Source organism: Peromyscus maniculatus, chromosome 17 (assembly GCF_049852395.1).
Source record: "Peromyscus maniculatus bairdii isolate BWxNUB_F1_BW_parent chromosome 17, HU_Pman_BW_mat_3.1, whole genome shotgun sequence".
NCBI classification, from domain to species: Eukaryota; Metazoa; Chordata; class Mammalia; order Rodentia; family Cricetidae; genus Peromyscus; species Peromyscus maniculatus.
The window spans coordinates 31,714,449-31,733,952 of record NC_134868.1 but is presented as its reverse complement, the minus strand read 5'-3'; positions in this window follow the sequence as shown (position 1 = coordinate 31,733,952).

Genomic DNA, 19,504 nt, shown 5'->3' with positions numbered 1-19,504 from the left:
AGAAAGCCATGGGGGACAAGCCAGTAAGCAGTGTTCCTCCATGGTCCTGGTTCAGTTCCTGTCTCTGGATTCCTGCTTAAGTTTTTGCTCTCACTTCCTTCCTAGATGATGGATGTGGTATGGAAGTGTAAGCTGAACAAACCCTTTCCTCTCCAAGTTGCTTTTGGTCATGGTCTTTAACATAGCCACAGAAAACAAACTAGAGCAAACACACAGTATCTATGAACTTAACCGAATAGAAGCTTCTCGGGTACGGCTTTGTGAAATTTTTTTGGTGGTTTAGTATACATCCTGATTGCTATTGAATTCAGCTTAAAGCATGCTTTCCTAACTAGATATTGTTCTGTTGAACAGAACACTAGAGATGGGATAGGGTCCTGGGATGCTGGTTGATTTCCAGGGGTTTTCACTGGTGAAATGCAGCTTGCAACATGCCAAGTATGTAGAAAAGGTGTAACAGGCCTGGAAGAAGTAAAGTCATTCTAAAGGGACACTTTGTATTGCTCAGTCTGACTATCGGACTGTTGAAATAATGGACCCTAAAGAAATGGAAATTTCCCCGGGAATCTCATTCTGGGAGAAGGAAGAGCACCAGGCCGAGGGGGAAGAGATTTCATACAATTCTAATAATGTGTGAGATCACTTTACAGGACTAGGTTGAAGCCCAGACTATGATGGGCCAATTGTGGGTGAGACAACACCTTAATGGGTCTATTTAGAAGTCCATAGCCTTGGACCTCTGTTTGAACTTTGATCTCACTTCCAGACCTGAAAGATGGTTTCAGTGGACATCTTTTTTCCTCTTCCTATTGTGACCACATTAAATAAATCTCTTTCTGCTCTCCACATTCAGTTTGTCTCTTTTTAATAATTGAGGACAAGTGGCCACACTTGACTTGGGGCACATGTTGTGATTCTCCAAGTTTGGTACGTGAATGGCAGCCTTGAAGGGAAAAAGGCACATTTGGGGGGTGTCTGATGGTGCAGCCGGAAGCCTCAGTGTTGGTCACTATTCACACTCAGTAGGTCCTGTCTTAGCGGCGCTGGCTGAGGTAGTAGTGGGCAACAGGAGCTGTATTGGTGCTGTTCTCCTCTCAGTAATTATGCTGGAATGCAGCCCCAGCATTTGCTGAGTGCCACAGGTAGAGGGTTGGAATTGGAATCACACTGCCACTTGATAGTCCTAAGAAATTTTAGATTTGGTCCCATGCATTGCTGTGATACAGTAGTGATGCTGGTCAACTCTAGCCACGAGTAGCATCACAAATTTGATAAGGGTAAGAAACCATTACTTAGCCGGGCGGTGGTGGCGCACGCCTTTAATCCCAGCACTCGGGAGGCAGAGCCAGGCGGATCTCTGTGAGTTCGAGGCCAGCCTGGGCTACCGAGTGAGCTCCAGAAAAGGCGCAAAGCTACGCAGAGAAACCCTGTCTCGAAAAACCAAAAAAAAAAAAAAAAAAAAAAAAAAAAAAAAAAAAAAGAAACCATTACTTGTCCCCGTTTCTTGTGTTCTCAAGCTACATTTTTATTTTCTTGATTGTCGAGTGCTGAGCAGTGTCCTTTTGGTGAAGGACATTGGCTCGCTGGCTACTCAGCAATTTCAACTCACAGTCCTTTTCTATTTTCTCTCTGAAAGGAAGGGGAGAGAGTGATAATTGTTCATGGTGACCTTTGGTAAATATCATTGATGTTTGTGAATGTTGCCTTAATATACCATTCACAGAGGCTTGGCACATAGTTGGTGCTCAATAAATGACCTTATGTAGCATGCAGCAGCAGCTTGTGAAAAGTCAATAGGAAGTTAGATGACCTAATACAGGGTCAGCCTGATAGCAAATATTTCTGGTTCCGAGGTCATATGGTCTCTGTCACAGCTATCCTACTCTGCTGATGAGGTGCAAAAGCAGCCATAGGCAAGGGCTAAAGGAATGGACAGAGCCTTTTCAATTATCTTTATAACAAAGAAATGGGCCCAGCTTAGCCTTTGGGCTGTGGTTTTTCCATTTCTAATAACCTTGTCTTTAGCTGGTTCCTGTTGTTTCATCTTTGAGGCCATGGCTAGCTAGAAAAAGGCTTTTAGATTAAGGGTGAATTTGAGCAGAAATATATGAGCACTTTATTCCTAGATACACAGGTAAAATAAATGGAAATAATAACAGAAGAGTAAAGCACAGTTTAGTGACAGACATAGAGGATATAAAAACATAGGCATCACAGTAATGACTTTTACAACAAAAATGAAAAATTTTGCTATGTTTCTTTTGAAGATAGGAAAACAACATTAATATTGATGAATTGCTATTTTTTTTGTTTTGTTTTTTCGAGACAGGGTTTCTCTGTGTAGCTTTGTGCCTCTCCTCACTTGCTAGCCTAGGCTGGCCTCGAACTCACAGAGATCCACCTGGCTCTGCCTCCTGAGTGCTGGGATTAAAGGTGTGCGCCACCACTGCCCAGCTATTTTTTTTTTTTTTTGCCTCATGTTATTTTGTCTAAACTCCTGGACAATTAGGCTCTATGCCTCATTATGCGGGTGAGGATCCACTTTATACACGTGGATCTTCTGCTCTAAGAACTCAGATGATTAAAGTCCATGCTAAATCTTTGCTTGTATCCTCCTGATACTTGTGGGGGAAGCTGAGGAGGTGACTCTCCACCGGGTGGCCCAAATCCATCCAGCTTTTGCATCTATAGGGATTCTCTTGTCTTCTACACAACAGGCATATTTCTGCTAATGGTGAAGCATTGTGTTTTCTTAGTTTATATTCCTTGGTGCAGTATTTGCTGAGTATGGACTCTGGCTGAGCACTATTGAAGAGTAAATTTAAGGTCTTTGGGTAAGGCAAGGAAAAAAAACCCAACAAAGATCTCTGTCGTTAAGTCACTTGCTTTCAGCAGGGAGGGTCAGGGAGAGAGCAATAAGCATAAAATAGGTTGAATAGAATGTTAGTAGATGATAAGGATCACGAAGAAGAGAAATAGAGAACAGAAATGGGGAGTAGAGAGGGTCCAGCATGTATGTGTGAGTGCATACCTGTGTGCATTGATGGGGGCTTGGAGGACTTTTGTATTAATTAGTGTGGTCAGGTCAGCAGAGCTGTCCTTGTCCTCACTGAAGTCACACTGGAGCAAAGACTTGAAGGAGTTGAGGGAATAGGTAAGAGATTTTTCACATGAACAAAGACTGCCAGGACAGGCTGGTCCTTTGTGTTTCTGGACAAGTGAGTCGTTTGTGGCTATAGCACGAAGTGAGGGTAGACTTGTAGCAGGGGTGGATGGACTGTCCTCAGGGTCTGATTGCAGGTATTGATCCTTAGGACTCTGGCTCTTGGAGAGTCACCCCTGGTGACACAGAAGTCTTAAAAAGTGACTTCTGACTGCTGTGCCCAGAATAGACCATAGCATCCAATAGTAGCAACCGTGATACCATTTATAAGTGCTTTTTTTATTTTCATCCCTATGAGATATGAAGGTGACTGTGGTCACCCTGTGACATTGGAGGTGATATGAGAAGCCGGATACCAGTTAGATTTTGAAATATGGCCAGTAGAATTTTATGATGGATTGGGTATAGATTGTGAAGGAAAATAGAGTCAAAAATGATGCTTAGGCTTTTGGCTTGAGTCATGGGTTAAGAGAAATATCCTATATACAGGAGTAAAAAGATAAACTGATGTAAAAAATGATAGCCCATAACAGTAACCCCTGGTTTCATATTGCACATTCACACTGCCATTTGAGAATGCTAACAGCATTTTTTTTTTTCTGGTCTGGAGACAGCAACTTTTTGTAAAACCTATCTGCAATGTGCCATTCTTTGGCCTCACTCTTGGGCATATCCCCTCAGCTGGTTTCTATCAGAAGCTCATCGCCTGAGATGGCTCAGACTCTCCAGCCTTGCACTGCCTCATTTTGAGATGGAAATAAGTGTTGCAAGTGGAATTAGTTCTGGAATTACTCTACTCAGGGATAAATGTGCCCTGAACATTCATTTTTCTGTATGAGCACCTGAGGAATGATCGTAAGATCACTGTTGGTTCATTCTCAGTGTTCCAGAACATTCTATGGACCCAAAACTTTGATAGGTCTTCCACACATTTTATTTTATTATTTTATTTTGTTAATTTTTTGTAGTACTGGATAATGAACCTAGGGCCTTGTGCATTCTAGATAAGCACTCTTACCATTGAATTGTATCCTCTGCCCACATTGCCATTTAAATCTTCACAGAGCCAAGCAAGCATTATCTCTTTGTAGAAGATACTCCCACAAAGAATTCAACTTGAACAGTTCAAATACATTGAGGCATGGCCCTGGAACTCCCTCAACTCCAGACTTGTGTTAACCCCCAAAACAGCTCTCACCTGAAAGGAAATGAGGACATAGTTTATTCTAGAGCCATGTGTGAGTGACCATGACTTGAAAAACACAGATTGAGGTTACCACAAATTCCATATTTAGCACAGAAGCAGTTTCATTAACCTTTTATAATAACAAAACAAAGCCATCAATCCAGATGCTTTTCAGACATATTGGTGGAAACATCAGGGAGGTGTTTCCATCAATATGGGGGAAGGTACTATCTCATGGACTATTTGATGACATTCTTAGCTTTGGGGTTGGTGGAAGCTAGTGGTCTGCTAAGTTAACAGAATCCAAAGCAATTTTTTCCCCCTGTTAGTCACAGGATGTTAGTTCTGGCACAGAGGTGGGCAATGACAATAGAGAATGACAATGACAATTTTGAGGACTGGCCCAAGATAAGGTAATTAGCCTGTGGACCTGTGACATTCCAACCTCTCCACATCACTGTGGTTCTTGTCAGCTAATCACTTTTTTTCAGACACAGCTTCTTTCCTGAGATTTTCCTTGACACCTAGCTGTCTCAAGAGCTGACTATATATATAGATATATATCTGTATAATATATATATTCTGTATAATCTGGACCTGGGTTAGTTTGAAATATAAGAATAAAAAGGTTGATGGACTAAATGATTATTGAATGCCAGTGATATGCCCAGGAGTGTGCAGGGCCATGGAAAGACAGAGATGGATAATAGTCTCAGATCTGAGGAAATTTCCTGCTTCTGGACCTTTGGATCAGATCAGTGTGATGAACAGCTGCAGAGGCTCTGTCGGGAATGACTTCCCTCGTTCACCCAGGGATGAATGTGGATTACAAATATGCACTAATCCAAGTGATTTATTAATTGTTTAAATTGCATAATTGTACTTGAGAATGGTTTGCCATAGATTCATCTTAGTGTAAATCAGAACCTTTTCTAACATATTCTCATTTATGTTTTTGTTTTTCCTCAGGACTAACCATTAGAGAGAGGAGGGGTCAAATCCCAAGATGATTTCATGGGTAGAGTCACGTGTCCACCCTGACCTGAGTCACTTGCCCAGTTCTACGAGGTGATATGACAGATAAATGAATTCTACCTTGCTTAGGTCCTAACTACCAAACCTCATGCCTCAAATTGTGGTTTAGAACACACTCTAATTACATGCCACCCTTCTTACATCACCTCACAGGCCCTAAAATACCTGGCTGATCCTTTGGAGCCTGATGAGCACAGGAATGGCTACACATTGAAGACAGATTTTTGAGAGTCCTGTGGTAGGTGCCATAGCACTTTCTTGGTTTTGGTGTGTGTGTGTGTGTGTGTGTGTGTGTGTGTGTGTGTGTGTGTGTGTGTATGTGTGTGTGAATCCTGCTGTCTGCCTCCTTGGAAGCACACAGAGCCGATGGGACACACAGCCACATGGCTTTGTTCTTTGCCGAGGGCTTGGATTCCTGTCTGTCACCCGTGGGCTGAGCACATCAGCCTTTCCCTCATTCCGCCAGTCACAAGAGTCCGGGGTCACAAGTTCTATTTCCCTGCGGCAGCTTAGCTGTCCTTTTTATTCCATCATATGAATAGAGTGAGAAGGCTGGAGAGAGAACACTGAGAAGCATCTCTGCTTTCATGGCATTTGTCATATTTCTGGCTTTTTGGAAATGCTGCTGCAGGAGAAACATGTTCCCCCCTTCCAGGCACAACATATTGTATGCAGTTCAGAAAGAAAAACGACTCACCACAACCTTCATTCACCAACTATCTGCTTTTGCTGTTACTGTGATCAGCAACACTCTTTTTGTTTGATGCTATTATACACTTTTAGTAACAAGTTATTGTATTCTATGACAACACGGCACAAAACTAGACATACCAATGAAGAGGGACTCTCGGTTGAAGAACTGCCTCCATTATATTGGCCTGCGGGGCATGTTTGTGGGGCATTTCCTTGGCTGCTGATTGACATGGGAGAGCCCAACACTGTGTGGGTGGTGCCATTCATAGGCCAGTGAGCTTGGGCTCTATAAGAAAAGAAGCTGAGCAAGGTACTGGGAGCAAACAGTAGGCAGCATTCCTCCAGAGTCTCTGCATCAAGCTCCTGCCCTGAGTTCCTCTTCCTCTTTGGCTTCCCTCTATGATGTGCTGTAACCTGAAGCCAAGTAAACCCTTTCCTCTCTGAGTTGGTTTTGGCCAGCATTTTATCTCATACCAACAAGGGCACACTAGGACCAGGGGCTTTGAACTTCCTTTTCCTGGTGTGCATACCTTCTTTCTCTAATCACTTCTTACAGATAACCTGTTTCTTCACAAAACTGCATGCTGATGCCCATGTGGAGGAGTCCGCAGTTCTGTGGACAGAGCAAACCCAGAGGTTCTTCACCTGGTGACGACTGAACTCCTGTACTGTAGCAGCAATGACGATCTTAATTGGGTCTTAAAGACTGGGCATGCTTTAGTGAGCATCTATCTAAGAGGGGAGAAGAATCCTCCCTTGCCCAGCTTTGTCTACTTGTGAGTGCCTTGCTCCCCCATCCCAGGGTTTTCTCCTCCCTCTTTCAACCTATTTTCTGCTTGTGAGGGCTTCTCTCACTTTATTTTATCTTACGTGTGTGGGTGTTTTGACTATATGTATTTCTGTGTACCACATGCATGCCTGGTGCCTGTGGAGGACAGAAGACAGGGTCAGAGATCCTCTGGAACTGGAGTTGCTGATGGTTTTGAGTTACCATGAGAGTGCTGGGAATTCAACCCTGGGTCCTTGGGAAGAGCAGGCAGTGTTCCTAACTACTGAGCAACCTCAAACCCCACCCTCACTTTTAAAGAGAAGCTTTAATGAAATATAACTCACTGTGGTGGTTTGAATGTCCCATCCCCATAGGCTCAGATATTTGAATGCTTAGTCATTAGGAGTGGCACTACTTAGAAGGATTAGGAGGTGTGGTCTTGTTGAGGTGAGAAAGTGTGTCACTAGGGGTGACTTTGGGGTTTCAGAAGCCCAAGCAAGGCCCAGTGGCTCTTTCTTCTCCAATTGCCTATGGATCTTGATGTAGAACTCTTACCTACTTTCTCCAGCACCACATCTGTCCATGTGCTGCCATGCTTCCCATCATGACAATGGACTAAACCTGTGAAACTGTAAGCCAGCCCCAATTAAATGCTTTCTTTGATAAGAGTTGCTTGGTCATGGTGTTTCTTCACAGCAATAGAACACTGACTAAGACTTTCACATGTACCTATACAACTCACATACTCATACATGTGTGATTCAATATATTTACAGATATTCATAGTTACTACAGACACTTTTAGAATATTTGGAATACTTCAATACACAGCTGTATGTCTTTTGCTATCATGTCTTTCTTTACTGTTCCCATACCCCCAATATATTTTCTATCTTGGTGGAATTTTCTATTCTGGACTTTCATACAAAGGAAAATCATGTAATTTGTAGTCTGTGTTGACTGACTTCATTCACTTAGTACAATGTTGCTGAGGTCTAACTTTGTTGCACACATTACTCATTGGTAGCATTTCATTCTTTTAATGGCAGAGAAAGACTGTTACATGATTATTCATTCTGTTTATCTATCCAACAGCTGCTGAACGTTTAGATGATTTTTCAAATTTTTATTTTTAATTTTGTGTCTGTGTGTGGGTTTGTGCATGTCCAAATAGATGCCTTGGAGGCTAGAAGAAGGTGTTGGGTGCTGTGGAAATGTAGTTACAGGCAGTTGTGAGACACTTGATATGGGTGCTGGGAACTGAACTCAGGTCCCCTGGAAGAGCTCTTAACCTCTGAGCTACCTCTCTCGTCCTTAGTTTTCTCTTTTGAATGATGTTGTTATGAGCATGGATGTGCAAATATGTCTTCTAGAGTCTGCCTTCTGTTCTTTGGAATATATATATATATATATATGTATATATGTATGTATGTATATACATATATATATATATCAGAAACTAACATTTAATTTCTGAGTAGTCACATTAAAAAATAGGTAAAGTAATGTTACTAATATTTTGCTTTGCTCAATCTATCCAAAAACATCGTGTGTGTGTGTGTGTGTGTGTGTGTGTGTGTGTGTGTGTGTGTGTGTGTACACATATCATAGCCTTTCTACTGTCTTGGAAATGCAGGGTGTGTTTTACACTTACTTCTTCTCTCTGGAGTTGCCACTTCAACACTGGCAGCCACTAGCCAATACCCACACGGGATAGATAGCTGCTCATCTCTAATCACTGAAATACTTGAGACTTGGAAAGAACTGAATGTATCCCGAGAGCTGCTGAACTTCAGATCACTTTTTTCTTCTACATCTCTTGAGAAACACTTCCAAAGGAAGGTCATGAGAGCCCCAAACCTCGCTGTCAGGCCCATCCCCTTCCATCCAGGGAGACTTCAGTGAGACAGGCTATGTGATCTTGCTTGGTACTAGGAGCTCAGTACAACCTGAATTTCATTCTAGAGACTTTTAAATCTGAAAGAAAAAAAAGAAAACCCGGTTGAGGACCTTTTGCCCTTTAGTCACTTCGAAAATTAAACTTCAGATCATGATAGGGAGTGATTGACACTTTGCTGTTACAATTTCCTGTCAGCTCTAATGACTGTTTTATTTATAGCTGGTGAAAATGCCCCTTGAATGCGGGGCCAGCCCTTATGTGTGGGGTTGATGTGAGAGAGTTATCATTATGACTTCAGTCTTGCTCTTAATGGCAGCATGTTGTGCACTTGACATAAGTGCCTGAAACCATGTGACACCAGGAATATATGAAGGAAAAAGCTCCTTCCAAGACAGCTGTAGAAATGTGATAGCTAGCAATATATTGCCCCTTTTCATTGGGATTATTTATCTGAGCACCCAATCAAGAGGAGATGATACTTTCATTTATGATCATTCTGTGTCCATACCTCTAAATCTTATCCATGCCAGCGGAAGTTTTAGACAGTTTCCTAGAATGATAGATCATGGTCCAGATCTCACTTAGCTTTTGGATTGGGCAAATTTGATCCATCCTGTGAGGGTCTCCACATTCTCACCTCCCCAAAACAGGCTGAAGTGAGGTTTAATAGCCAAGGAAAATCCCACATAGTGATGGACAGAGCAGAGCCACACTGTTTGCTTTCCTAGAAGCCTGTATGTTTGTTTATAGGCTTGTTAGTCTCTCTCAGGTGGGGGCATGGAGTCTGTGATGGTTAGTTTCAACTGTCAAGTGTCACAACCTAGAATAACCCAGCAAGGGAGTCTCCATTAGTGTGGGAGCCCATTTTCAGGTTCCTAGTGGCTTTACCCAGCAGGTCTGTATAGAGAGGATGATTGGACCACGGTCCTGAGTGCAGGTGTCTGAGATGGTCTGCACTTGGCTGTGCTGGGGGGAGGTCTTTTGCTCCACCCCTTGGTGTTTCTATAAATATCTTAGGGCAGAGACAGTCAGGGCTTGTTGGAATAGGTTCCAGGCCCACCCAAGTCTATCCTATGTTTTCTGTCTGCTCCTTAACTAACTTAAGTTTCTTATCCCTCAATCCTCAAGAGTTTCTGAGGTAAATAAGTGTGGGGGCTGGTCCCTCATACATGCAGGATTACCAATATGAGGTTGGCCTGTAGGCAGGCTTGTCAGTGATTTTTCTTAATCTGGTTAATTGAAGTAGGAAGACCTACCCTGAATGTGGGCAGCATCATTTCCTGGGCTGGACCCTGAACTGAATGAGTAGCTACATTTACAGCAAGCAGGCTGAGCACTGGCATTTTTTTGCATCCATTGGCCTCTGTTCCCAATTATGGATATGATATGACCAACTCCCCCAAGCTTATGCCACAGTGACTTGCCTGCTGTGAGGTAGTATAACCTGAACTGTTAGATAGTATAAACCATTTCTCCCATAAGTTGGCATTGTCAGGGTATTTTATCACAGCAAGAATCAGAGTCCCAGAATCCCTGGTTGCATTATTTGGGATGGCAAGAAAAAGGTTTAGGAGATAAGGGCAGGGAGCCAGTGAGGGCCTCTAGCTTTTTATGTTTTTACATACCATGTGTCAACCAGATTTAAAACTCACTGGGCAAAGTTTTGTGAGCTATTTTAATTCTCTTGACATTATAAAGCATGTAATCATGTAGGCCAGGCATCTGAGTAATTAGACCTTTGGATATGGGTGCCTTCTAGCTCACAGTCTTGTGGGTATTTCATTATAGAAGAGTTATTGCCCATTCCCATTTTTCTGCTCCAACTAAGACTATTCTAAAGGAGAACAGGATGGGACAGGGTAGCTTCGATTCTGAACTTCTGTAAAAACGACTTTTATATGTTTAGCTGTGTTGAATTTTATTTGTGTGCTGAACTTTATTCTGTGGTTTAAAAGTGGCAAATAACGAGGCAATTATATGTGGCAGATGAAAAGAGACATATGAAAATGATAAACTTAGCTGTGGATCTCTGACCTAATGGAATAATCATCTTGCTTTTGAAATCCTAATTATTTTGCAGAGAAACTTTTTCCTTTACCCTCACAACTCATTTAAAGAGAATTTAAACAATCCCCCTAGCTACACTCAAGATACAATCAACATATTTAACCCTTGCATAGTCAAAGAGTTTTAGGTTAAGAAATATAGTTAGGAATTGAGAGCGGTAGAGCACCTGTAATCCCAGAACATGAGAGGCTAAGGCAGGAGGATTGCTGTGAATCTGAGGCTAGCCTGGGCTACTAGTGAGCTTGCCTGTACTGTGGAGTGATATTCTGTCTCAGTATAAGATGGTGGTTCTAGAGAGACAGGTTGGTCAGAAAAGTGCTCAGGGGACCTGAGTTCTACATCCAGAACCCATGAAAATGCCTGGCACTGTGGTGGATATTTGTAATACCTGTCTGAGCAAGTGGAGACAGAAGGGCTAATTTGCCAGCCAGTCCAGCTTCATTGGTGAACTTCAGGTCAGCAAGAGACATTGTCTCAAAGGAAATGAATGGAATTTCTGAGCATAACACTTGTGGTTGTCTTCTGCTATCCACATGCACAGGTCCACGCATCATACACACACACACACACACACACACACACACACACATGAACACTAACACACATGCATGTATACTCACACAGGACACATATACATGTACTCTCAAACACACACAAGTGCATGGGAATGTCTTCATTCTTAGTAGTAATTCACATAAAATGGAACCTAACTTCCATTACAAGTCAGTAAGTTTCCCATATGAATTTTGTGACTTTTTGTGCATTAGGTAAATTTTCTGAAGCTTATGAAATGTCTTTAAACATAACTTGTTTCTGCCCCCCTCTCCCTGTTTGTTGTTTGAGACAGGGTTTCTCTCTGTAACAGCTCTGACTGTGCTGGAACTTGCTCTGTAGACCAGGCTGGCCTGGAACTCACAGACATCCGCCTGTCTCTGCCTCCTACGTGCTGGGACTAAAGGTGTGCACCACCACTGCCTGGCATAACTTGTTTCTTTTGAACTTATTTCTCTAAAAAATATTGCTGGAAAATGAGAAAACTCTATATATCATTTGGGGATATATAGAAATAGGGAATGTTAAGTGTTTGGTTTGTAAATATAAAAATAGTGCAATGCATAAGTTGCTCTTTAGTTAAGCATCTTAATAGGCCATTATTTGTGATTTTCAAAATGATAAAATTATGTTAATTGACAGTTTTCTTTAAAAACATCTGTATAGGGAAAATGTATATTGTAAATTGGGATACATATGGCATAGAGTCCAGAGTATTTTGTAAGTAAATACACACACTATTTTACAGGACCCACTTTTCTGGTGGAATACCATTTTCTAATTGAAATTTTATATAAAACTTTTTTTTAACTTTTAAGAAATGATAAATCCTTTGGATAAACAAGTTAGAACAAACATAATTTTCCCTTTTGTTTCCCTTGGGTCGACCTAGTTAGAGACAGTTCTTTTCCACACCAGCATAGTTACTTGAAAGGGAATTTTGATGCCAATGAGTCTAAATTTAATTATTTTTGATAGGGGTCTGCTTTTTACTTTGGGGGCGGGATAATGACCTTATCTAGTTGGAGAATGTGTCAGCAAGAATAAGAAACAGGGATCATACTTGGGGGGAGACTCAGCAAACTATAACATCACTCTCCAGGGAACACTTGATGGGTGAAGCTGCAATAGACCAGAGCCAGGGTCACATCCAGTAATACCTGACTATGAGTTCCAGGGTCGGCTGAATAATAGGTGCAGCACCAGTGTCATGCAAAACATCCTCTGCACCTCCTTGACAGATCCTCTCTGGAACATGCTGACTTCTTACTCAGGCTTGAGCAACTATCGGGATGCCTCTTGCATGCTCCCTTCCCAGGCACTGGAACATACATATCTTAGAGGGCTTGTCTGAGAGCCTCCTCTGCACTCGAAACTGTATGGCATCATCCCCAGACTGTTCTTCACTTGCCTCCATGGCCCAGTATTCATTATTCTTGTTTCCTGGACCTCCCAGTGTTTAGATTGATACTGGAGCATGTTAGAATATAGGCTTTAGCAAATAGAATCTATTTGAGTGAGTTACTTAGCTTCTCTCTGTCTCCCCTCTTTCACTTCTGAAGCAGACTGATTTATCATAGTCTCACTAAGACTAGGATCCTTGATAGGAAGTTTTAAAGATAATACATCCTTCTATTTTGCAAAGGATGGGGAAAGTAACCAAGTTTTACTTTAGGCATTCCCAAATAGAGAATCCAGCTCCAGAAGTTTCTATGCAAACGAGGAAGAGAGAAATTGCAATAACACATGAACAAATAGATATAGCATGGTTATTAGCTAAACTGTTATAGGCTACTTATCAGGGAAGAGGGAGGCACTAGCAATGGCATACAATTCTGTCTTAGTCACAGAGTAATATGGGAGAAGACATTTGTCTCTACTTCTGACATTGTAAGAAGACTCATTGGATAGGCTTTTGGGTAGCACACCTGGATAGAGCAAATAGCATGTGCAGAAAAGAAGAGTCTGGAGTGAGGTCCACATCTTAGGGTTTCAGCAGATTGGGTTTTTGTTTGTTTGTTTTGTTTTTTGTATAGTTGGAAAGCAACATGTGATATGAAGGCCTTAGAGATTGAATGATGGACAAGTAGGACAAGACAAGGACCTTGGGAGCCAGGTCTAGGCATTTAGATTTTATCCTGCAAATGTCAGTGATCAAGTCAATGATATGCAAAAATCTCAGACACGAGCAGAAATCACAGTCTTTTAAAAATAAGTGTCAGCATTGTTTTTGATTGGCAGATTGTAATTATTTACATTTATAGGGTACAATGTGATGTTTTGACATATTTATGCAACATGAAATGACTAAATCAAGCTGAGTATCATATCCATCATTGTACTTACCTATGATTTTTTTTCCCTAGGAAGACATTTGGAATTTTCTCTTATTTATTTTGAAATCTGTAATATATTGTAATTATAGTTTACAAATATGCAATGTATCTCAAAACCTAGTCTCTTATCTGAAACTCTGTACCCTTTGATGGGCTTTTTCTTGCCTTTTAGCTCCCATCCCTTGGCTTTTCATCCTTACAGACTCTGGCAAGCATCATTCCATTTTCTACTTCTATGAACTTAACTTTGATTTCACATATCAATAAGATCATAGATAATTTGACTTTGTGTTTCTGGATAATTACACTTATCATAACCGCCCTGCCCCCAATTTATGCCTGTTGCCACAAATCACACAATTTCCCTGTTTTTATAGCTGATCAGTATATCCTACTATGTACACATGCCACATTTTCTCTATTGTGTCAGTCATACTTAGTAACAATTTTACTTCTTTCTTATTGAAACCTTTTACTTGTCTGCCTCACTGCCCTGGTGAAGAAATCAAGAGCTGTGGGGAACAGTGGTAGTGAGACCAGGCTCTTTTCCTATTTCTGATCATAGAGAAAAGTTTAACTGTTTGCCATTGAGACGGATGTTTTGATAGGTTTGTCCCAAGTGCCCTTTATTACACTGAGGTACTTATCTCCATATATAATCCACTGGGAATTTGCCCCAAAAGGCTGTTAAACTTTGTGAAATGATTTTGACCAATCATTCATTATGTTAGCATAACATGTCATATTTACTGCTTTTGCATATGTTTTTCCATCTTTGCAAACCAAGAATAAGTCCCACTCAATGTGGTGAATGATTTTTTTACTGTGTACTTGAATTATAGTATTTGGTTGAGGTTCTTTTTTTTAATCTATGTTCACCAAGGGTGCCAGAGTCTAGTTTCCTTATACTGCGATACCTGGCTTTGATGGCAGTATTGGTGAAATACTAGCTTTGTAAAATGGCTTTTGTTGTTGTTGTTATTTGTTTGTTCATTTGCTTTTTTGAGACAGGGTTTTTCTGTGTAGCTCTGGCTGTCCTAGAACTCATTCTGTAGTTTAGGCTGGCCTTGAACTCACAGAGATCGGCCTGCCTCTGCCTCCCAAGTGCTGAGATTAAAGGTGTGCACCATCACTGCCCTGTAAAACTACTGCAAAAGTTATGCCTTCTCAACTTTTTGGAAGAGTCAAGATGGATTGGTTGGTTTATTTACTTATTTATTTATTGTTTGTGAGGTTATGCCAAAGTGTATGTGAAGGTCAGAAGACAAGTTGAAGGAGTTGATTCTCTCCTTCCACCATGTGGGTTCCTGGGATTGAACTCATATTCTCAGGCTTGGAGGTGAGCTATCTCATCAGCCCCAGGTCTTTAAATGTTTTTCAGGAATCAGTTGTGAAGCCATCTACTCATGAGCTTGCTTGTCTTTGATGGTAGGCTTTTCATTATTGACTCAAACTCCTTACTGGACTATTAAAACTTCCACTTCTTTATAATCCAGTCTGGATTAGTTGTGTGTAGCTAAAATTTATTATTTTTCTTTCAGTTTATCTGTTTGGGTATATTGCTCATAATCATGGAGCCTTGCATTCTGATGATTTCAGTTATAACGTCTCATGTTTTTTATTTCTAATTTTATTTGATTTTTTTCTTCCTTTTCTAGATAACCTAGCTATTTTCTAAATTAAGCTCCTAGTTTCAATGACTTTACCTATCTTACTTTAAAACATATATTGGGCATGAATGTTTGTTGCAATAAATTCTTAGGTCTCTTTTTGCCACATCACAAAAATTTAGGGATACTATATCGTGACTTTTATTTGTATCAGTTATTTTTTTATTCCCATTTTGATTTCTTCAGTGACTCATCAGCTTTCTGGATTATTTTCACATAAATGGGTTTCCTCAATATTTCTCTTACTGTTATTGATTTCTAGTTTGTGTCATTGCGATCTTGTGCACGTTGCTGCTGTTGGCTAAAGGGCTCTGTATGTTTCTGTTATTTGCTTGTCTAAGGTATAACTCAAGTCCAATCTTTCCTTAGAGATTTTCTGTCCATTGTTGAAAGTAGGCTATTGAAGTCTTCTGCTGTTAGGATGGTGTTGCAGCCTCCCTCTTCAGGTCATTTCATAATGCTTATATCTTTAGATGCTTCAATGTGAGGTGCAAATCTGTTTATGATTGCTATACCTTCTTGGAAATTTGCGTGTTTGTCATTAAATACTGATCTTTTTTCTCGTGTTTTGTAGTTTTTCACTTAAAGTCTATTTTGTCTGACATAAATACTGCTTCTGTTTTTTTGTTCACTTTCCATTTGAGCTAAATGTCATTTTCTGTCTCTTCATGTTCAATCTGTATGTGCCCTTTCTAGCAAAGTGTCTCGTGGGGATTGTATGATTGGTTTCTAGAAAGTTCATTCACTCTGTGACCTTTTATTAGATAATTTGATCCATTTATATTTACGAAAATTACAGCTTGGTACGGATTTGCCATGGCCATTTTATACTCTGTTTTAAGATGGTTTTGTAAGTTCTTTGTGTTTCTTCCTCTTTGTCTTCCTTTACTGGTTGATGGTTGCTGTGGTGACCTGCTTGGCATCTTGTATCATAGTTTGCACTCCTGATATGCATATTTCTCTTTCCTGGTTGTTACAAGGTTTACATAAATTCAATTGTTATTACAAGTGGCTACTTAAAACTAATAGCAACTTCTCTTTATTATAGCAATTACACTTTCCTTCCCCCCTCCCCTTTTCTATGATTTGGATTTCAAAATCTGTGACATGCATCCTTTACCAATATGTTATAGCTATAGATATATTAAAGCAGCTTTTAAAACAGGACTTATGTATTTATTTAAATGTTTATATCTTTGTGGGCCTATGCATGTACCATAGCTAAGACGGCAACTTGTGGCATTCAGTTCTCTCCTTTACCATGTGTGTCCTGGGTATCAAATTCAGGTTGTTAGGCTTGGAGACAAGAGCCTTTCCCTGCTGAGCCATTTTGCTAGTCTCAATAGCTCTTTAAAAAAAAACTCTCTTAGTAAGAATAAGAGTGCTTTATGTAATGCCAAATATGATTTTTTTCTCTCCATATTTCTTTATGAAGATTATTTTTAAAGCCTTTTCAGCCATTTTATATAGATATCCATTTATTTTGGCCTATTATTTGAATTCATTAATATTTCTGATGGTATCATATTTACCTGGATTTTTGTAGTACTTACATCCTTGTATTGATGTGTATTTACTTGAATAGATGAATGCCCTATCTCACTTTGCAGATATTTGTTGCTATGGTTACCATTTAGTCTAGTCTGGGATTCTGAATAGTATGGCCGATAGCAACTTTGGATTGACAGATGACTAAGTGTTGGGTTGTCTGGATGGACTCTATGTAGCTTTCTGTGCTCTGGGGTTAAATAGTACTGTTGGTTGTCTTCTATGGTCTGGTAAAACCACAGAGTGGACTCTGCCACTGTCTGGGCTCTGCAATTGTCTCTGATTAGATAGAGGCAGATGTTATTTCTCCTCATTGGTCATTCTTATTGTGCGGAATGTGTAGTTGAACATGACTGCTAGGCTCTAATGCTATATGACCACGTGTACTGAAGTGTGCTGCTGTTGGCTGCTTTCTCTTGCATGGCACCTTCCCTGGCCAGAAAGCAGAGCAATCTTCAAGGTCTGTAACAAATTAAACAATATAATAAGTGCAGTGTGAATTGCAATGGCAAAAGAGGGGATTATATTTTCCCTTAACTAGAAGACATAAAAAGCTTTTAGAATCAAGGTTTAAAATTTACTCTTGTTTTTATGATTAGCAAGTTTTTTTTTGTTTTTTGCATTTGTCTTGGTTTGTACACAGAATGATGAAAAAGAAGGGTCTGTGTGTTTTTGAGAAAGGAAAGATTGATGATTTCTCAATCCAATATTTGTATTTTCTTATTGCTTAGAGTAAAGGAAGTATTGATTATATTTGCAGACTAATCATATATAATTCTCATAGTATTTCATTTGGTTAACTAGAGATACCTCTAATAATTCATTTTAAGCATCTGATTTTAGAATGGTTTTCCTCTGTAAGTGATCCAGATTCATTTTATATTTTATAATATGTAGAAATTTTAAAAGAAGATGTTTTTTGCAAGAAAGAGGTTTATATTTTCCTTTTTAGCTTAAATGATGTTTGTGTATGTGCAGTGGCTGTATTTCCTATTGAATAGTTATTTCATATAGGGATTGAGGAATGATGCCTTTCTAAGGGTTAATAAAAACATTAAATAACTTGCATCTGGGAGATATTGATTTAACAGATAATTGCTTATCCATGTTTCTGCTTGGCAGTGGCTGAACATGTAAAGTTGCTATGCCACAAAATGAAAACAGATGAGCAAATCAGAGACCTGAGTTATATAGCTGATGCGTGCTAAAAGCAGCATCAATAAAACCCAGGGGTCACAATGTCGAGAGATGGAATCCTTCTATTAATGGGGAATTGCTAATGAAAGCATGCGGCATGCCTATAATAGAGATCTCAGTTTGCAAATAGCAAAATAGAGGAAAACTCATTTTAAGTAATGGAAATCTAACTAGCCAAATAATCAAAGGACACATAAAGTAGTTATAGAGAAAGATTTCCACAGTAGGAGACACATACAGAAAGTTTTGTTTTGCTCTTGATAAAATTTTATTTAAGCAGGGAGGTCATTCATGGTGCTCTCAATCTTCCTTTTCTCTTTTATGTACTTGACTAACAATCAATGTTTACATAGAAATGCAAGATTTTTGTAGATTCTACCCCACATCATTAAATCAAGTCCCAAATAATTAAATTATTTTATTCATGTCTGCTTTTGTCACTTTCCCCTCCCTGATTTCATTTCTTGGCCTAATTTTTCACTTTATTAAGACTGACTTTTCTTAATTTATATATCTAATTTTGTATTTCTATATGTTTCTCTTAATTTCCTTCAGATATTAATATTCCTCAATTTCCCTATAAAATATCTACACTGCAATTTGTTTTTTTAGAGCTACCATGTATCTAACAGGGATAAGGTAGTTGTGACGGTCGTCTCTAACTTATTTTTTTTTTATTTATTTTTTATTTTTCTAGACAGGGTTTATCTGCGTGGTTTTTGGTGCCTGGATCTCACTCTGTAGACCAGGCTGGCCTCAAATTCACACAGATCTGCCTGTCTCTGCCTCCTGAGTGCTGCGATTAAAGACATGTGTACCACAGCCTGGCTCTAACTTATTTTTAATTAGAAATGTTCATATGGGATTGTTTTCCAAGCCTCATGTTTGCCATTTATCATTTTTCCACTTTCTTTTTTGTTTTTATTTATTTTATTTTTGAGATTTTATATATATATATATATATATATATATATATAAAATTATATTTCTCCCTTCCTTTTCCTCTCCTCATTTACCCCCTTTCACTAATTCTTGTTACATGAATATGTTCATAATATGTGCTAATATAACCTGTTCAGTCTATATACTTATACATTTTCAGGGTTGACATTTTGGCATTGAACAACAATTGGTGTGCTGTTCCCTAAGGAAGACAACCTTTCCCATTCCCAGCTTTCCCCAGTTGCCTACAGTTGTGTAGGGTTGAGGCCACTTCCTTTTAATTCATCTGTCTTGTATACTGTCTCCCTTCCTCTCCCCTTTCTCCTTCTCTGCCCCTTCTTCCCTCACATCTTCTTTCCCCAATCTTTTTTCTTTTCAAAAATCTGTATTGAACAATCATTAAAAATGAGATTTTGAAAATTTTATCCTTGTACCCACAGTTAAGT